At 46.9% G+C, this 17,433-nt stretch overlaps 1 long non-coding RNA gene across 1 annotated transcript in view; it reads right to left on the reverse strand.

Annotated features, from left to right (window-relative positions):
- Window positions 1-694: 694 nt before the first annotated feature.
- Window positions 695-17,433, reverse strand: part of LOC135361458 (uncharacterized) — a 41,478-nt gene continuing 24,739 nt past the window's right edge. The window contains exon 2 of the long non-coding RNA XR_010408747.1: window positions 695-6,977. This is a non-coding gene — a long non-coding RNA (uncharacterized LOC135361458). The remainder of the gene's footprint in view (window positions 6,978-17,433) is intronic.

A 17,433-nucleotide genomic window follows, 5' to 3' on the forward strand; every position in this document is an offset into this window, starting at 1 on the left:
TCTGTCTCCAAAACCCTACTCCATCTTCAAGGCTCAGGTCCATTTTAATTGTCAGAATATGTACAGATCAAGGTCATAATGGATGAGCATCTGACAGTGAAGAATTTGGGTTCTTTATTGGCCCACCGACAGCTACTTAAATCCCTTTGGGAAAGTCACCTGAACTTTTGAGCCTTGGGTACCCCTATCAACCTTATCTGGGTAGAGGAGATAATGAAGGAGCCAAGCTCAGAGAATTGTTATGAGGATTCTTTGGGGGGACTACTGTGCCTAGCCCAGTGACTGCCACATAGTAAATGCTCAAAGGAACTTAAGCAAACTCATTACAGTGGAAACCCACTTCAGCGTAAATTCCATAGAGATGTGCCTACGTGTGGTTTGTTCACCATTGTAATCCTCGTACCTGGCCCAGTTTCTGACACACAATATATGTTCAATAAATATTTGCATAAATAAATAAATAAATAAATAAATAATTGTAAAACTCTGTAAAAATAAAAGGTTGCTATTTTGTTTGTTTTTATTGTAGTTATCAGAATGTAGATAACTTGAGAGAGACAGAGATCCTACATTTATTATTATTGTAATTGCTGACTTATGCTGTCTTCCAGCCCCATGGGAGTGGGCTACGACTTCTTCACACACAATCCAAAGGATATATACTGTGGGGTTTCCCCTCCATTATTTCAACGTCTTGTCCAATCTGTTTTCAATCTTTTATCGGTGTAACTTATCTGTACCACCCCATAATAACTATTTAGAGCCACAATCTTCTCTAGAGCCCTGGCATCACCAGTTAGGATGCAAAAGTTTCAACACTCAGTCCATGTCCAACTTTTCTAGGGGCCCATGTCTGTCCTTGATCATCCCTCAACCTCAAAACCAGAAGAGATACCTTTTCTAAGAAATAATAAAAGAAGGGTCTCATCAAGATATAGACCAAACACCTGGGTGAGAGACATAGGGAACGATAGCTCCAAAATGGTGCTCTCAATTGGAAGGTCAAGGACAGCCCAATAGGTCTGTGAGGTTATGCAAATCACAACTTTCCAGCATGATTGTCACCATCTGCTCTCTTCCAGGCCATCTGTGCTGACCCCACCCCTAACACTCCACTCTTACTGTGTCTTCCTCAAATGCAGGGACTCAGGCTAAAGAGGCCAGAGTTGATCTCACTTTGTGTGCACATCTGGTCAAATGGTGGAATCGCCTGAAGGTCTTGTGAAATTGTAGATTCTGAGTCAGTAGATCATAGGTGGGGCCTGAGATTCTGCATTTCTAGTAACTCCAGGTGATGAAAAGATTGTTGGTCTGTGGATAACACTTTGAATTAGAAGGATCTACTCCATTCCTGGACTATGGATTTCATTGTTCTCCTAGAACCTTAGAAGCCCAGCCCTCTGCTAAATCCTTTTTTTTTTTAAGTATTTAAAAAAAAATTCATATAATTTTGTCTGTCAATTATACCTAAATAGAACTGGGAGAAAATGATTTAGAAAATACATCTGAAGTATGGAAATTTTCTTCTGTAGATTACATAATGCAAATTAATCATTGATAAATTAATAGATATGGAGTATTTTACATCTGAAATAAGAGATGAGTTCTAATTATAATGTACATTGAATATTTACTGTCTTGGTTTTTGAGATTGCTTAGTCCCTCTCATAGGAATATAAGTTCTCCTATGTCAAACACAGCTTATGCAGTATTTTGTTTGTTATTCTGAAACCCCTTTTCTCTTTTTATGCTATTTTGCTACTAATATTGCCTGCATGATCTAAGAGATCTTCCTTCAGATAGCAATCAGGATGGATGATGGTTGGTTATCTGTCAGCAAAGTTGATGGTGGTGTATAAAGTAACAGCAAACATTTACTGAGTATTTCCTAGGGGTCAGGCACAATGCTAAGTGCTTCATAAAATGTTACTTCATTTAATCCTCAAAATAACCTCATGGAGATACTGTTATCAATTTCCACTGTAAAAATAAGAAAATGAAGGTCAAGAAAAGTGAAGTAGACTTTCTCCTATTCCCCAGGGCTAGTAAGCTGTAGCGTGAGAGTTTGAACCTGGATCTGCATGGCTCCAAAGCTCAGAGTGTTGACAGCTACAAAACATTAAAAAGTAAAAGAAAGTCAGAAACTACAAAAACTATTGTTAATTTTAAAAAAGCACAAGAAATTCAGACATTCTTTGGATATCTGCCCAATTAACAGTCCCTTTTAAGAAATATTATGTTAAAATTAAAAATTCACTTAAAATAATCCCGTTTCCTTTGTGAACAGATGGCCAGAATTATATCCATGAAACTTTTTTTTTTTTTTTGTATTTTGGAAAAGTAACATGTAATCATTGCTTCCAAAAATTGCTCACATGCTGCATTGAACCAATTTAGCAACATAACAAAACAGCCAAGACGATCTGATCTGGCTCCTATGAGCCAAATTAATCCTTCCCATATTTGTTTATTTGGGTCTAGAACCTTGATTATTTGTTTATTTTTCATTCTGGCACTTTCTAGTAAAATAAGTATAATCTTCTCATTAGTTTAAAGTAGACTAAACCTTCTTTCATAAATATGTTGAATTGTGATCAAAGCATTCACCAAATTAAAAAAAAAAACCTTTAAACATTGGTCATTTGGAAAGTATTGTTTTATGGAGTTATGCAGACATTCCAAATGTTGACAGATTTTATTACATAGTGTCAAAAACTAGATTCACTAATCTCACCACCAATCTCATCATCAAAATCTTTAAGTATTGGGAAACTATCAAGCTCACAGTGGTGGATACAAGTTTGTAAAAATTCTAAGTTTAACTATAATTTTTCCCGTTTTACTGAGCGACAACTGACATATAATCTTGTAGTGGTTTAAGGTGTAAGCATAAGGATCTGATATGTGTGTGTATCACAAAATAATTGCCACAGTGAGTCTACTCAACATGCATCACCTCACATAGTTACACTTTCTTTTTCCTGGGATGAGAACTTGTAATATCTACTCTCTTAGCAACTTTGAAACATACAATACAGTATGTTAACAATAGCGTCCATGTGGTCCATTACAACCCCATAAGGTATTCATGTTATAACTGAAAGTTAGTAACCCTTCGACCACCCTCTGCTAAATACTTGTAACATTTATTATACACCTACTGCATGGCAGGTTACATAATAGGCACTTCACCTGACTTATTTGATGTAATGTGTTCATATTCCCACTTTATAGATGAAGAACGCAAGTCCCAGAGAGATGTATGGAGTCTTTCAGTCCCTGAGATGTGGAATTGTGGGCTCGAGCTGCAGCTGGGGAGTTATGGTGCCAACAAGAACCACCGTCCTGAAAACACTAGATCACTCTGGACGTTTGCATTGTGCATTTACATTTCTGCCACTGTGAGCCAGTCTCCACGATCTGAAAGTGGATTAGCACCCACTTGCTATTACCCACACAGGTGTCTGTGGATAGGTGTTTCTCAAGAAAATGGGCCCCACGTCATCTTTGTTAGAGTTGCCAAGGATGCTTGTAATAAATAATATGTATGTCCCCATCCCAGATAATGGCTGAGACTCGCTAAGTTTCCTTTCCCTTCTGGGCATTAGACTCTATTTCCCCGGGGCCACGGCATGGAACCATGGAACTAGTTCTCACGAATGGGAGGTGAATGGAAGTAACATGGTCAACTCTTTGCTGCAACAATTCAGAGCAGGTGTGTCTTCTCCACACCCCCACTTCATTCTCTTATTTGTGGACTCTGAGGCTACAAGGAATGGTAGAGCCCCAGATGGGGGAGTCTGGGGTCCCGGAATAACCATGAGAAATAAAGAACCCCACCCCCACCGACCCATACTGGATTGTGGCTTGAAAAATGAATCATGATTTTGTTCAGCCATTGAAACTGTGGGACAGCTGGTGCACAATCTGCCTTCCCTGATGCATGTATCTAATGGATCTTGATAGGAAGAGTCCAGAAATCTGCATTTTAAGAAAGACTTCAGGTCATTCTGAAAAACCGGAATTTCATGAAAGGGGTCAGGCCTGGGGCACAGGATGGCAATGCATCCATGTAGCCCAGAGAGTTGTGTAAAAGACAGTGATAGCAGTAATGTTTTCTGCCACACATTGTCCTCCAGTCAACCGCCTTTCTCATTCCTTCCTGTCGCATGGAACATTGAAGTCTAAGCACACCCCTTATAGACTCTCACAGTACCGTGTCCTTTCTTGCAGATAGATAAGTTAATTTCTGGAATGTGAGCTCGACCTCAGAGCACTCTGATGAGTTGGCTGAAAACAAAAGTCACAGATCAGAGCCTGCGTGCACACCAGGTATTTTATCAATCAAAAGAGCAAAACTTGAGGATGATTCATCTTTATTTTCATATCCATCATCGTATCTGTCATTCCAAGTCAGAGACCAAGGCCCGGGGCAGTGTGAAGGTTGTGGTTAAGTGAAAGCAAATAACATACCCATTTTAGGACATGGGAAAGTTTGTGTGGGTCTGGAAATTTCTCTCAACTGCCAGCCAAGCTTGAAAGCAGGTACCTGGCAACCCAAAGACCGGGTCTCCTAGTGATTCTTGTTTCCATGTTTTCTTCGGGACTCTAGCGGCATAGTAGTATGGTGGCTCTTTCCACCTCCAATACACACATGTACAGAACACTCACATCGAAACCCAGTGGAGAGGGTTCCCTTCCCTCTGCTCTTGCCAGGTGTGGGTACTGGCTGAGTTGGGAACTGGTGGGGAGAACAGTTACTGTTGAGAAGAAATTAATCCTCCTCATCGCCATCATGGTGCAGAATGGTCTCCTCTGTTCACCATCCACCGTTCTCTTAGTTACTGGTGAACGGCCCTTCTCCAGAACTGTCTGAGACTCTATCAGGCTCTGGCAGGGAGAGGACAGGGGCTGGGAGAGAGATGGTCCCTGTCCAGCTCTGAGATCACAGCATCAGACAGCTGGTACACACCACAGGCCAGACAGCCGCAAGGTGGCCTTACAAACAAGAAGAGAAGACAAGAGAAATTGGGAAATTCTGCTGTAGTTGGTGCTCCAGACTAGAAGAAATTGGCCTCTGCCCTTTCTGAAGTCCAGCTGACTTCTTTTTTTTCCCTTCAACCACTTTATTGGAAAATTCTTCGTTTTTTAACATCATGGTTCTTTTCTTGTGCAGGCAGCTGATGAGGTCTAGGGGTGCTGCCAGGCCTGCGGAGGCAACCACAGTCACCACTGTCTTAAAGGTAATGTTTCCGGCAGCCCATGTTCTTTCTAGTTCACAACATCTCTGAGGGAAGAGCCATTTGACAACAGGAGGATGGGTCCAGGGAGACTTATCATATTGTCTTCGTCAGTGGGCTTCAGCTCAAGAAGATTGATCACCCCCTTCCTGATTCACACACACACACACACACACACACACACACACACACCTGTCCCGACCGCTTACCTGTTTCTAGCTGGGGTATGGTGGTCCCCTGAAGCCTTCTTGGCTCAACAGAAAAGAACTAGATCCCAAAGTAAACCCCTCTTATATCGCAAAGTCTGTATCCAGGCTCTGAAAATTCAAAACTGAAGTTTTCCTCCTTTGGCAAATCTGGACGCTGGGTGCTATAAAACTCTCATTGCAGTAGGTATAATGTTGGGATATGCCAAGTTGTTTGGGGGTCCACAGACCCTGAGGATCTTGAGAGCAGGGAGTTTTCCTTGTTCCTCACCATAACGGTAAGAGCATAATACACATTCAAATAAATTAAGGAAGGAAGGAAGGAATGTCAAGTGTTCAATTTTCTACATGCAGTTTGTAAAACCCAGCTTGATCAAAAAAGAACTATCTCCAAGAGATGAGAAGATGCAGTAACTAAACTTCTTGGCTCTAGAACGCCCCAAACCCCAACTTTGACTCAATACATGAATCATTAGTGTAAAAAGAGGTTACGTCCTACAGACCCAATGATCTGGTTTGAGGTTAAATTCACTCCTGTGACCTGACTCTTCTAAGTAGTTTCAGGCATCGGGACCTAAGTAAACCAAGCCACACCCAGTGACTTGGAGGCATGGAAAAACTAATGGTGGCACGCATTGTATTAAAGGCTGCTATATATAGTTTTAGTACTTGCATTACCAAATCACGAAGAAAAAAAGAAAAACCAAAACGTAGGATTTGAAGTGAAGCCGCATTTCTGAGGCTGGGTGGTAACCACCAAAACATGAGACAGGGAACTCTACACTTGTTCTCCCAATGATACAGTCCATTTCCTTTACCTGCTCAAGTCTCTGCCTCCAATACTGAGTAGACTGAAAGACTTACTCCTGATGCCTCGGTGGTTTGAGGTATCTGTCACCAAAATGGAATGGACAGTCGGCTCTGTAGGAGGCTCTGGTGAGGGGATCAGTGTGCAGAACATCTTGGGAGGAAGAGTGCAGAAGGGGACAGAACTATGGATTTGTAGCCAAGCGGTCTTGGAAGTATACCTCGGTATGTCACATGTTAGCCTGATCACCTCGGGCAAGTCATCCAAGCTCGCTGACCATCAGATTCCTATCAGTAAAACCGCAAACATAGCGGAACACACTGAACATGCGCATTTCAAGGATTAAATAAATGCCTCTAAGATGACACAGGTCAATCAACTCGAGTCCCGCTCTCTTCTCTCCTTTTCATTCCCAGCCCTCCTGATCTCAATTCTTCTGTCTTCTCTATGTTCCTTGTTTAACATTTCACCCTGTCCCAGTATCTAACACAGTGCTGACAGTCTTGGAGAGACTCAGGTGATGAGCAATGAATCCAAATGCATCCCACCAAACACAGTCAAAGTCAATACCTTTTCTGGTTAACTCTCTCCTCTTGAAGCCTTGGCTCTGGTCAGCAATTCATCCCAGCTCAGTGTTGAGAAGCTCCGGTCTGCATCAGGTACTCGAGGAAACTTCGAGAGTGGCCGTGCCTGGGTCCTGGTCGCTGACGGTCTGGACAAAGACTTAGGGGAAGAGAGAGATGTCCAAGCAGATCTTTTCAGTGTTTTGTACATGTGACCCTCCTTCCTCCCACAGTGGGCATCCCTCCCTAGCATCTCTCTCTGCACCAGCCACTACGGGGGATGAGGGGTCCCCTTCGGAACACATAGCACCTCCCTCGAGTTGTTCACAGCTGTCCCAGAGGACAGGTATTAGTGAATTTGTCTTATCATTTCCCCCACATACATGCACACACACACAAGAAGGTGACAGCCACCTCGAGACATACTTCAGGTCACGCAGAACAGGTTGTGACCCTGGATGTGCCCCTCACCAGCCATGCGGACCTGAACACTTAATCGGCCAAGGGTTCACTCTCAGGGGCTACAAAATGGATTTCTTGCAAGTATTGGGAGGAGTAAAAAGAAAAGCAAACAGTGATGGTTTCCTTCTTTCCTTGCATATTTTTGCACCTCGTAGCCACATATCAAGTGCCAGGAACCTGTTCCAGCTCATCCTCCCTCACCCTGTAGGGTGCAAGCCCTGACTTGGAAAGACCCCCATGTGTGTAAACGGCGCTGACAGGCTGTCTGCCCACCATCCACAACGGGTGCCTGGGCCCCTCCTCTGCACCAGAGTCCTTTCAGTTACCAACGCGAGGGGCTGTCCTGGCTGCAGGGGGCTTCCCTTTGGACTGGCCCTCCACCAGGAGCTGCAATTCTGCCCCTGCTCCCCAGGCCGCCTCGCCTCCCATTCCCTTCCTCTGCCTCCCAACCAGACTCTGAGAATTGAGAACCTGAGAACTCCAGCTCAGGGTTTGTGCCGTATGTCACCCAGTATACCCAGTTCTGGAGCTCCAGCAGATGTGGGTGTGGGATCTACCTCCACCACCTACTAACTACATGACTGGTTCTCTCTCTCTCTCTCATTCATTCTGCCCTGGGCTCTGCTTGCTTCCTGTTCTATAAATAAAGGCGCTGCTGTGAACATTTTCATGGCCCTATCTTAATAAAGGACAATGTGCTATTTCTGCAATGGGAGCCCCTGGATGCCAACTCCCGCACGATGCACGCAGGCCACTGCACATGCGTCCCTGCCACTGGGGAGATGGAAATAAGGGAAAGGGGTTCCCCCCGGGGAAGGTCATGGAACCAACACAGTAGGACTTTGTCTTCTCAGGTCATTTCTCACAAACATCCTTGGCTCAGTTCTCTGCAGGGGGAGAGAAGGAAAGTGAGGCAACACCAGGGCCAGACATGATGCCACACTCACGGCCCCACAGAGCCAGGGACTGAAGCTCAGCCATAACAGTAAGCTTCCTGATGGTTCCTGCCCTGCTGCCTTCTCCTCACTGATTCCCAAAGAAGCTGGGGCCAGGCATCCAAGCCAAACCCTGATTCCTCTGTGCATGTCCGCTGCACCTCCTGCCACTTCCCCTGCTGTCCCCACTTCCAAAGGGCCAGAGTCTCTGTTTTCTCAGCCTTCAAGAGAAAGTCTGGAATTTCCTCCCAGACTCTGAAATTGGGAAAGTCCCAGCTGTGTTTGTCATCCCTAAAAGGCAGAATCATCCCCATGAATAAGCCTGTCCTTTGAACCTGAAGGCAGATCACTGCTTTGGCCTTTTTCCAGCCCAACTTGTGGAGCTGCCCAGTGGCCGGAGGTGAGGCCACCCAGCCACACTGTCCCTCCTCCCAGCTGCCATTCAGGCCCCCCAGTCTCTTGGGGTTTCTCCCCACCCAGAGAGGTGGATGAAGCCATTGCAGGTACTCGGCTGGTCTGGATCCTTGTTAGAATGAGAGGGAGGCCAGAGGGACCTCAGTGCATGAGCATCACGTTCACAGCCTTGGGTGCCATGCCCCTGGGGGGCGGGGGGAGTAGCTTCACAGAAGTAAGTTAAGATGCATAAAAGTGGGTGCAGAGCAGGTCTGAGGAGTGGGGGTTGACCGTGAACTTACACTTATTAGAGGCTGCAGCCTCACCTTCCCCACAGTTCAGCTATTCTCCAGAGGGATGGCAGGCCACGTGGGAACCAGGCCGGTCAACACCCCCAACTTGGAGGCAGAAGATGTGGCCCGCCCGCCTCCTGGCTCTACCTCTCCCCAGCTGTGCAATCTTTATCAGTGCTTAACCTCTCTGGGCCTCCATTTGTTCCTGTGTTAATTAGTAATGATTAAACGATGAGGTTTAAAGGAGCGAATGTTTGTCCTATCCTCACCTCTGTGCCTGGTGAGTGGGGTCCCATTGGCGTGCACTGGCGTCTCCCCTCCTGATGCTGGACGCGGACCCGCCTTCTATCCACCGCACTCTGCGGCCCTCCTTCACCTCCCCTGCCCCACCATCAGCACATCTCATGTGGTTTTTCTGGGAAGTTTCCCTTTTCCTTTGTGAAATGCACAGCAAATAGGGGCTGTTCTGTCCCTTATAAGAGGAAGTCCTCCAGCCCCGGGGCCTTTCCCCAAGGCTCACATGAGGACCTCTACCCAGCCACCCAGAGGGCCTTTGGCAAGGCTTTTCTTTCCCCAATTCCCCTCCTAGGGGCACAACAGCCAGCTCCCCCCACCCTGACCTCCCAGAGTCCACCTGGAGCCACAGCTGGGCAGATCGGAAGTGAGCCAGTCTCTCTTGGGGCTTCCCCATCACCCATTATCACCACCTCGGCTCTCCAAGAACACCCTGCCCTCAGCCCACTTGTCCCCACACTCTGCTTGGCCATTCGCCCTGGTGAGGCCTAGGTCAGCTGGCTCTAGCCCAAGTGCCCTCACCAAGATGTGTAGGTCCTCAGTAGGCCTCACTGTCAGGGCATCAGCTCTGTAAGCCTCATGCTGTGTTCATGGGTGACAGTCAATCTGCTAACTAGCCCGGGCGAGACCCGTGTCAGGCATGACCCCCTAATCCACTGTTCCCCTAGACCAGGGCATCCAACAGCAGTGAATCTCTAGTAGGGAAGGACATTCACTTTTCAGCTGTCTTTTCATTTGGTTGATCTAATCAAGAAGAAAGCCTCAGCACTTACCAGTGTCCTCCCCCTTCTCTCTGCCCATCTCTCTCTCTTCAACAAGAGTAAGCTCAGAGCTCAGAGCTCCGAGCATAAGCAAGCAACTGCATCCAGTTCCAACTGAAAAACGATGCTTATTTTGATTGCATGTATAGCAAGCAATATTGGTTTCACATTTATAGCAGTTATAAAATGTTTCCTTTCAAAACACATCTATTTAAGTAAAAAAAAAAAAAAGAATCATTTTAAAGAAAACGACTAGGTATGTCAGAGAACAGTGTTACAAAGACTTGTGAAAAATCACAAAGGTAGAATACCAAAACTGGCACCCTAACAAGGAGAATTCTAGGCCCTTGGGACCCACTGGTGGATGAGGTACTTGGATCCCAGAGTTTGATTATGAGCACACGAATTTCAGCTGCAACAGTATCATGTACCCTTAGGATGAATGCCATCTTTTTTCTTCTATTCATTCATGTAGGGATGTTAAAAAAAAAAAAATACCCCAAAAAGCCAAAGACTAAGACCAAATTTTTCTGAACAGGGGCTCTCATCCAGCACCAAGTCTGGGCTCCAGGAGGTGAAGCTGGGGAGAGGGAGATGGGGAGGGCAGGCCAAATCTCCAGAGGTACAAGTGGGCTGGTGAGGTCCGGGTTCACCGGGCAGGTGAGACCGGCACGAGCTGAAGGCAGGCCAAGGTGCACATGGGCCTCTGGGTTACTGCAGCAAAGTCACTTCAGGTGCACATGTGACATGTCTAAGTCAGGATGATGGGCCCAGACAGGTCTGCACAGTGTCAGACAGCTAGATAGTGAGGCCACAGACTGTCAGTTATCAAGATAGTGCCATAGGAAGACCACACAAGTAGGAGTCAGAAACCCGAGATTCTAATTTCAGTTCTGATTTCAGCTGATTGTATGACCTTGATCAAGTTGCTTACCTCCTCAGACCAGTTTTTTCATCTGCCAAGAGAATTAGAGGTGACTTTCACCAAGGCAGGGAGTACCTCTGTCTAATGAGTCAATATAGAGCCAGTATCTATCCCATGGGATGTTCTGATATTTTTATGAATTAAGATGTAAAGCTTCCAGTGGAAATATCCCATCTCTTCTAATTCCCTTGGAAATGGTAGGCCTGCTGGTAACTGTCATTCCCTCTACCGCACTTTTCTGCAATGAGGATGAATCCATGGCAGGGCAGCAATGAGGAAGTTGAGGAGCTCGGTGGCTCTCTCTGGATTCCAAGACACTTAAAATGTGGCAAGCACATGGATCCCAGTTCCCGGGGCCAGCAATACACCTGTGAGCAGGGCTAGTTCTGCAAGCTCCAGCCTTCAGTTTGCCCTGGAGTGGAAAGAGCAGAATGATCCTCAACTGAAACCCTGGCCATGGAGCAGAGAGAGAAAAATTCTGGCTAGCAAAGGGGAAAGGTCAAATAGCTTGTTATTTCCCTCTTGAAAACTGTCCAAGGACCTATGTTGCAGCAAAAAGCCACAAGAAAGCATGTGACTTTCCCAGTTACAATGATTAACAGCTGCTCCTTCTTTTTGCCACATCTGTGGGCTTGAAAGTAACCCTTTTGTTCTCCAGAAAATCATAGACACATTTCTTCCTCTGAGCTCCAGACACCCTCAAGGGTGGACCAAGTTGGCTGCACTTTGCAAGCTGCTTTGGTGCAAGGAAGATAAATAAGTTTCTCTCTTTGGAATTTCCCTTGTGTTCATTCAGTAGAACATTATTAAGCACTGTCTTGGTCCAGGCATTATCTATGTCTTAGGGAACCAGGAGCCCCTAGATAAATGGGGGGGAAGAGGCAAGACCAATAGAATAGATAAATGCTTGTTCGGGGCGAACATTGATGCTGTAGAAATGTAGAATAAGGGCATCTTTTCTAGCCTTGGCTTCCAGGAGTAAAGGGTCTCTGCGCTGGGTTTTGCAGGATGAGTAGAAGTTGGCCGGCGAAGAAGGGTAAGATCCTCCAGAAAAAGGAAACGGCTTGTGCAAAGACCCAGAAGTGTGATCTTGGTGGAGGGGTTTGGGGGAGTCCCTGCAAACCAATTTGGCCTTTCTGGAGCCAGGGTGCCTGAAGCCTGAAAGGATAGTTGAAGCTAGAGAGAGAGGAAGGGACTGAGCCATGACCAAGTTCTGGATAGGCATGCTGAATAGCTTGGACTTTATCCTGAAGACACAGGGGGACCATCGAGTGATTCTCAGCATGGAAGAGACCCAACTGGATTGGCACCTCAGTCTTTCGACACTGGGGTAGAGGATGGATGAGAACCCAGCCGGGAGCCTTGCTGTACCCAGGAAAAGCATTTTAAGAACCCGAAGAAGAGGATGGCAAGGAGGGGACTGGACGGGGACGATTTTGTAGCTAGAAGAGCCCAGGACAACTGACAGTTTTCTATTCAATCTGCTGAGCCAAAAATCAACTCCTTGAAGTCCTTGCCATGCTCTACCAATCCCAGGACCCCCAAAGAGCTAATAATGTCTTTCGCAGAATAGATCTCTGATAGAGCTTTGTTAAAGGATGCGGGGATGAATGAATGAGTGAGTGCGTGAGTGAATGAGTGCATGCAATCTTTCTCTAAGAGTACTGCTGTCCAATCAACACTGCCTATCTGCTCCTGGCTTAGCTTCCCTATAGGGAGAGTGGAGGTCCTGAACAGGTGAGGGTGAAGGGAAGCCCCAGTCTGCTCCAACACAAAGCCTCTCTCTCTCTCTGAGAGGCCCAGCTGGAGCCAGCAGAGAGAGAGACCTCTGGGCAGGAAGTCCCAGCCTGGCCTGTCTGCCTGGAGGGCTCCTCGGGGGCACAGCTGGGGATTTCTGCTCAGGGCTGGGGGCCTGGGCAAGGTCGGGCCGTGGAACACACCCCGAATGTGTGGCCCACTTCAACTACTTAACCACTGACCCTTGGTGAGGGTGACTTCACCAGCTTGCTGTGAGGATCTGAGGAAGCAAGGCTGTGGAAGATGCTCACAACAGATGAGCTTTATTACTATGAATTTGTGTGTGAGAGCAGGAGAGCAGAAAAGCCCCAGATTCGGAGCTTTAGTTCTGTCGGGTTTGAGCTACATGGCCTTGTCTGAGGTGCTTAACTTCTCTGAACCTTGAGTTCTCACCTGGCAAAGGGGAACACAGAGTGTCTATCACCCCAGGCTGGTGTGGAGCTGGGAAATGAGAGACGACATGCAATCCGTTTTGACAAGCCGTAAGGTGCGGCGTACCTCCGCCATAGTAATGGGAAAGGCAACCCTGAGGATGGCTCTTCTTTGGGAATGGATCATCTGCTGGCCTCAGAGCATTCCCCACTCTATGACACGGGTGGGTGGCTCTGCAGTTTGGGGACAGGCATGTGAATGACCAAAGGTTAGCAAGTCCATGCCTCAGTCTCCCTCACCAGTGCTTCAGATGGCCAAACCCATGTGGGTAAAGAGCTCTGTGGCCAGCATGTGACCCAGCGACAAGACCCCCTCCAGGCAACTTCTTCAAGTTTAGAAGCATCAAGTAAGTGACTATGAGGGATTTATCCAGAATCCATTTTGCAACTCACTTACCAGAGGCCCCTGATGCTCCAAGAACCTTATGGGAGAGGAAAGACTCCTTCCCAGGAAAGGAATCAGAGACCTAGGTGGCAGCCCAAATTAGTGATCATTAATTTGAGTAAGTCACTGCTTCCTTAGGCTTTAGGATCCTCAGTCGGCAAGACGTGGTGTAGGTGCTGAAGGTGCCCTTCAGTGCCTTTCTATTCTCACCCCAGAGCTGCAATGCTCACATCAAACAGCCCTCCTACCTGTGGCTGCACCCACTGGAGGCAGGGTGGTCTCTTAAGATTAAAAGGTGTTAGCAACTCTGAGCTCTGGTTGGCTTGGAGAAAAGAGTCTAGAGTCAGATCTGCTTCTTGATTTCCCCACGGACCTGGCTAAGAAGGCAGCAGGCCCTGGCCAGGTGCGAGTCCTGTTTGTTTTGCCAGATGCAAAAAACAGAAGAGAGAGGGGTTTTTATGACTTTCTTTTTCTTAGAAGGCCTACAAACTCACAGCACTCCTGGAAAAACTTACGTCATCCTTTAAATCGGGATGTCTAATGTAACGGAAACTGCCCATTAGGATGATAAGTCCCAAGGAGACAAAAATGAATTGAAACAGAAAGAAATGGAGAACTATTAAAACCACCAGAAGAAAAACTGAGCAGCAGAAGTGGATGACTTGAAAGGGAACCAGGATCTTGATGTTTGGCCCAGAGCAAGGAAGAGAAGAAGGATGACATTGCAAAACACATCCGAGAAATGGGAATGAGGAGGATGCAGTTTAGGCCGAGATGGGAGAGCAGAGCCTACCATAGACCACACTGGGTTTCTAAGCTGGGTGTCCAGACCCACTTCTCGCCAGGATGCCTGGCGTTGGCAAAGCAGCGTTGGAGGGTCCAAGCCAACTCAGAATGCAGATGCAGAAGACCTGATTCCTTCCAACCTTGCTCCGGTACCTTCCCGCATTTGACCTTGGGCAGGGCATTTGACCTCTCTCTGTGATGGCATCGTTGTCCCTGACCTGCTCATCCTGTAGGGTTGCTATGGACATGAGGTGGAATGATGCTAATCCTGACCTGCAGGCACGAAGCCAAATAGCCCATCTGATGGGGAATTTCCAGAACTGAGATATTTCCTTCCTCCACAGCTGCCCTTGAAGTGAAGAAGAGATGGAACAAAGAGATCTCAGCATTACACAGAAATTCAGAATTGTATCATTTCCTTTCTACAGTTGAGGGCCCAAGTAGCTAACCACTCAGCCAAGGTATTACACTGAGTCAATGGGAGGGGTTTGTTGGGGCGATGCCCAGGGCAGCTCAAACCCAGTCAAAATACAGTCAAAACATACAAGCCAGATTTTTTCGCATTTTAACTCCCTTATTAGCTGAGGTCTAACCACTCCCAGGCTCTCCATTCAAGCGTTCAGTGAACATGTGCCTGGTACAGACCTCCTGTCTAGCATGGAATAGGCATTTAATTACTGCTTGTTAAGTAAGTGAATAAATGAATGGTGAATGAATGAATGAATGCTGGGCCCTCTCCTATGTGCTGGGATGAAGTCAGAGATTAGATGGATCCTGCCTATCCTCGCTTACAGCGTGGTGCAGAAGATAAGCATATAAAGAACCTTTAAAATACAAGGTGCATCCAGTGTCATAGAAAGAAAAGTGTAATGTTGTAAGGGATCACAAAGGATTGCGTATCAAAAGGAGTCTGGAAAGGCTTCTGGGAGAAGGCCCAGCAACCATTCCAGGCAGAGGAAACAATGTGTGCCAGGCCTGGATTCTGGGAGAATGAGCCATTAGGTGTTATCACAGCCTAGAGAAACTGAAAGAAGTGATTCGTGAGATGTGATCTGGAAGGTGTGCTGTGGTCAGGCCCTGGGAAGGAGTTGGACTCTATCAAGTCAATACGGAGAGCTGCTGAAGCTCTCTTCGCAGACCAGATTGATGGCTTGGGATGGATCGATTTGCTATCAGCACAAAGGATGGACCGGATGGTAGAGCTTCTATTTGGCAGGAAATCATATTCGTTTTAATAGGATTTAAACAAAGGCGGGTCCTTTGGGCCAAGGAAGAGGAAACGCTTGCCAAAGATGCCTCCGAAATGCAATTGACAGGTCTTGGAGGCTAAATGGATGTGACGGGGGTGAGGAGGGAAATCTAAAGCTCTGCTTTCAAGCTTGGCCATCTCTGTGAGCAGGCAGGTGAAGTCTTGGTGGGTGAGGCTGGTATGGGAGCAGCATGAGACCAGGAGCTGGGGGTCAGGATGTATCTGCTCTCCTCACACTCACTGTGGTGCCCGGCAGCAGAAGCATGGAGATAGCATCAAGGTGTGATTTGGGGAACTTTAAAACCCCTCCTCAAAAATTATCCACAGACTCTGGGGCGCCTGGGTGGCTCAGTCAGTTAAGCAATTGCCTTCGGCTCGGGTCATGATCCCAAGGTCCTGGGGTCGAGCCCCACATTGGGCTCCCTGCTCCGCGGGAAGCCTGCTTCTCCCTCTCCCACTCCCCCTGCTTGTGTTCCCTCTCTCGCTGTGTCTCTCTCTGTCAAATTAATAAATAAAATCTTTATAAAAAAAATTCTCCATAGACTCAAAAAAGGGAGAGAGAGAGAGAGAAAGAGAGAGGCAAACCAAGAAACAGACTCTTAACTATGGAGGACAAACCTATGGTGACCACAAGGGAGGTGGGTGGGTGGATGGGGGAAACAGATGATGGGGATTAAGGAGGGCACGTGTCGTGACGAGCATGGGATGATGTACGGAATTGTTGAATCACTACATTGTGCACCTGAAACTAATATCACACTGTAGGGTAACTAACTGGAATTTCAATAAAAACTTAAAAAAAAATTCTCCATAGACTCTCTGCCCAAAGCCACCCCGAAGGAATAAACTAAGGGAGAATAATGTGTCTCATATGCAAGCACAACCCCAACACGGTCCTATACCCTATCTTCCAACCAAACTGATTCTGCGAAGTCCTCTTGGGTAGAGAGGTCGCATCTGCCACAGGGGTTTAATGCATCTTGGTTGAAAGAAGGAAAGGAAGGAAGAGAGGGAGGGAAAGGGGAGATACCAAGAAGGAAGGATGTCCTCGTTGGAAGTGGGCGACACCCACGGGTAAATGCCCAGTAGGTTGATAGAAATACTAGTCTAGAGCTTGCCTGCAGTGTTTTGTTGGACAATGAGAGTTTAAATGTGGGAGTCCAGAGGAGAGTCTAGACCCAGGGTAGCACATTCAACTACCACCGGGGCCAGGTAGAGAAGATACGTGAGTGGAGGGAGCCCAGCAACAGGTAACAGAACAGCTGTTGGGGGTGGGTCATCTCTGGTGAAGCCAGGAGCAGATGCTCCATCCAAAGGGACGGCCGCCGCTCTACTCTCATGGGTTGCTGTCACGTGGGAATGCAGGCTCAGTGTTGCCAGATCCAATTCTACCAAGACGAACCAGATGCCCAAAATTTTAAGTGAGAAACCACCCAATTTTACACGTTAGCAATTCATTGTTTTCTTTTTAATCACTGTGCAAACAGAACCAAGCTGTGGGCCACCAGTTTGCAAACCATCGTGAAGAGTGGGAATAGAAGCATGAGCCCTTAGCAAAAAGCGATACCCGGGGACGCACGGAGCAGAGAAACCAGGGAGCACAGTGTCCAAGGAAGCAGTGGGGAGTAACACGAGAAGAGAACAGAGCCTCAGACACAACGGTGGGCAACAGTTCCTGGAAGAGTGGGCTACAGGTGGCAGTAACACAGCAGTGATCCCCCGGGATGAGAGTTGTGAAGACTCCTCTGCAGGAAGTGATAAGAAGGTCCCTGATGAGACCATAGGGAGTTCAGCGAGCGATGGATGTAGAAAGTACATGGCAATAGCTTGAGGAATTAATTGTAGGTGAGAATATAGAGACCGCAAATAGAGATCAGTTATTCAAGAATTTTTCCCAGGTTGGGG

Source organism: Mirounga angustirostris, unplaced genomic scaffold, assembly GCF_029215605.1.
Source record: "Mirounga angustirostris isolate CCGP_5_RB_7025 unplaced genomic scaffold, mMirAng1.0.hap1 SCAF_17, whole genome shotgun sequence".
Taxonomy (NCBI): domain Eukaryota; kingdom Metazoa; phylum Chordata; class Mammalia; order Carnivora; family Phocidae; genus Mirounga; species Mirounga angustirostris.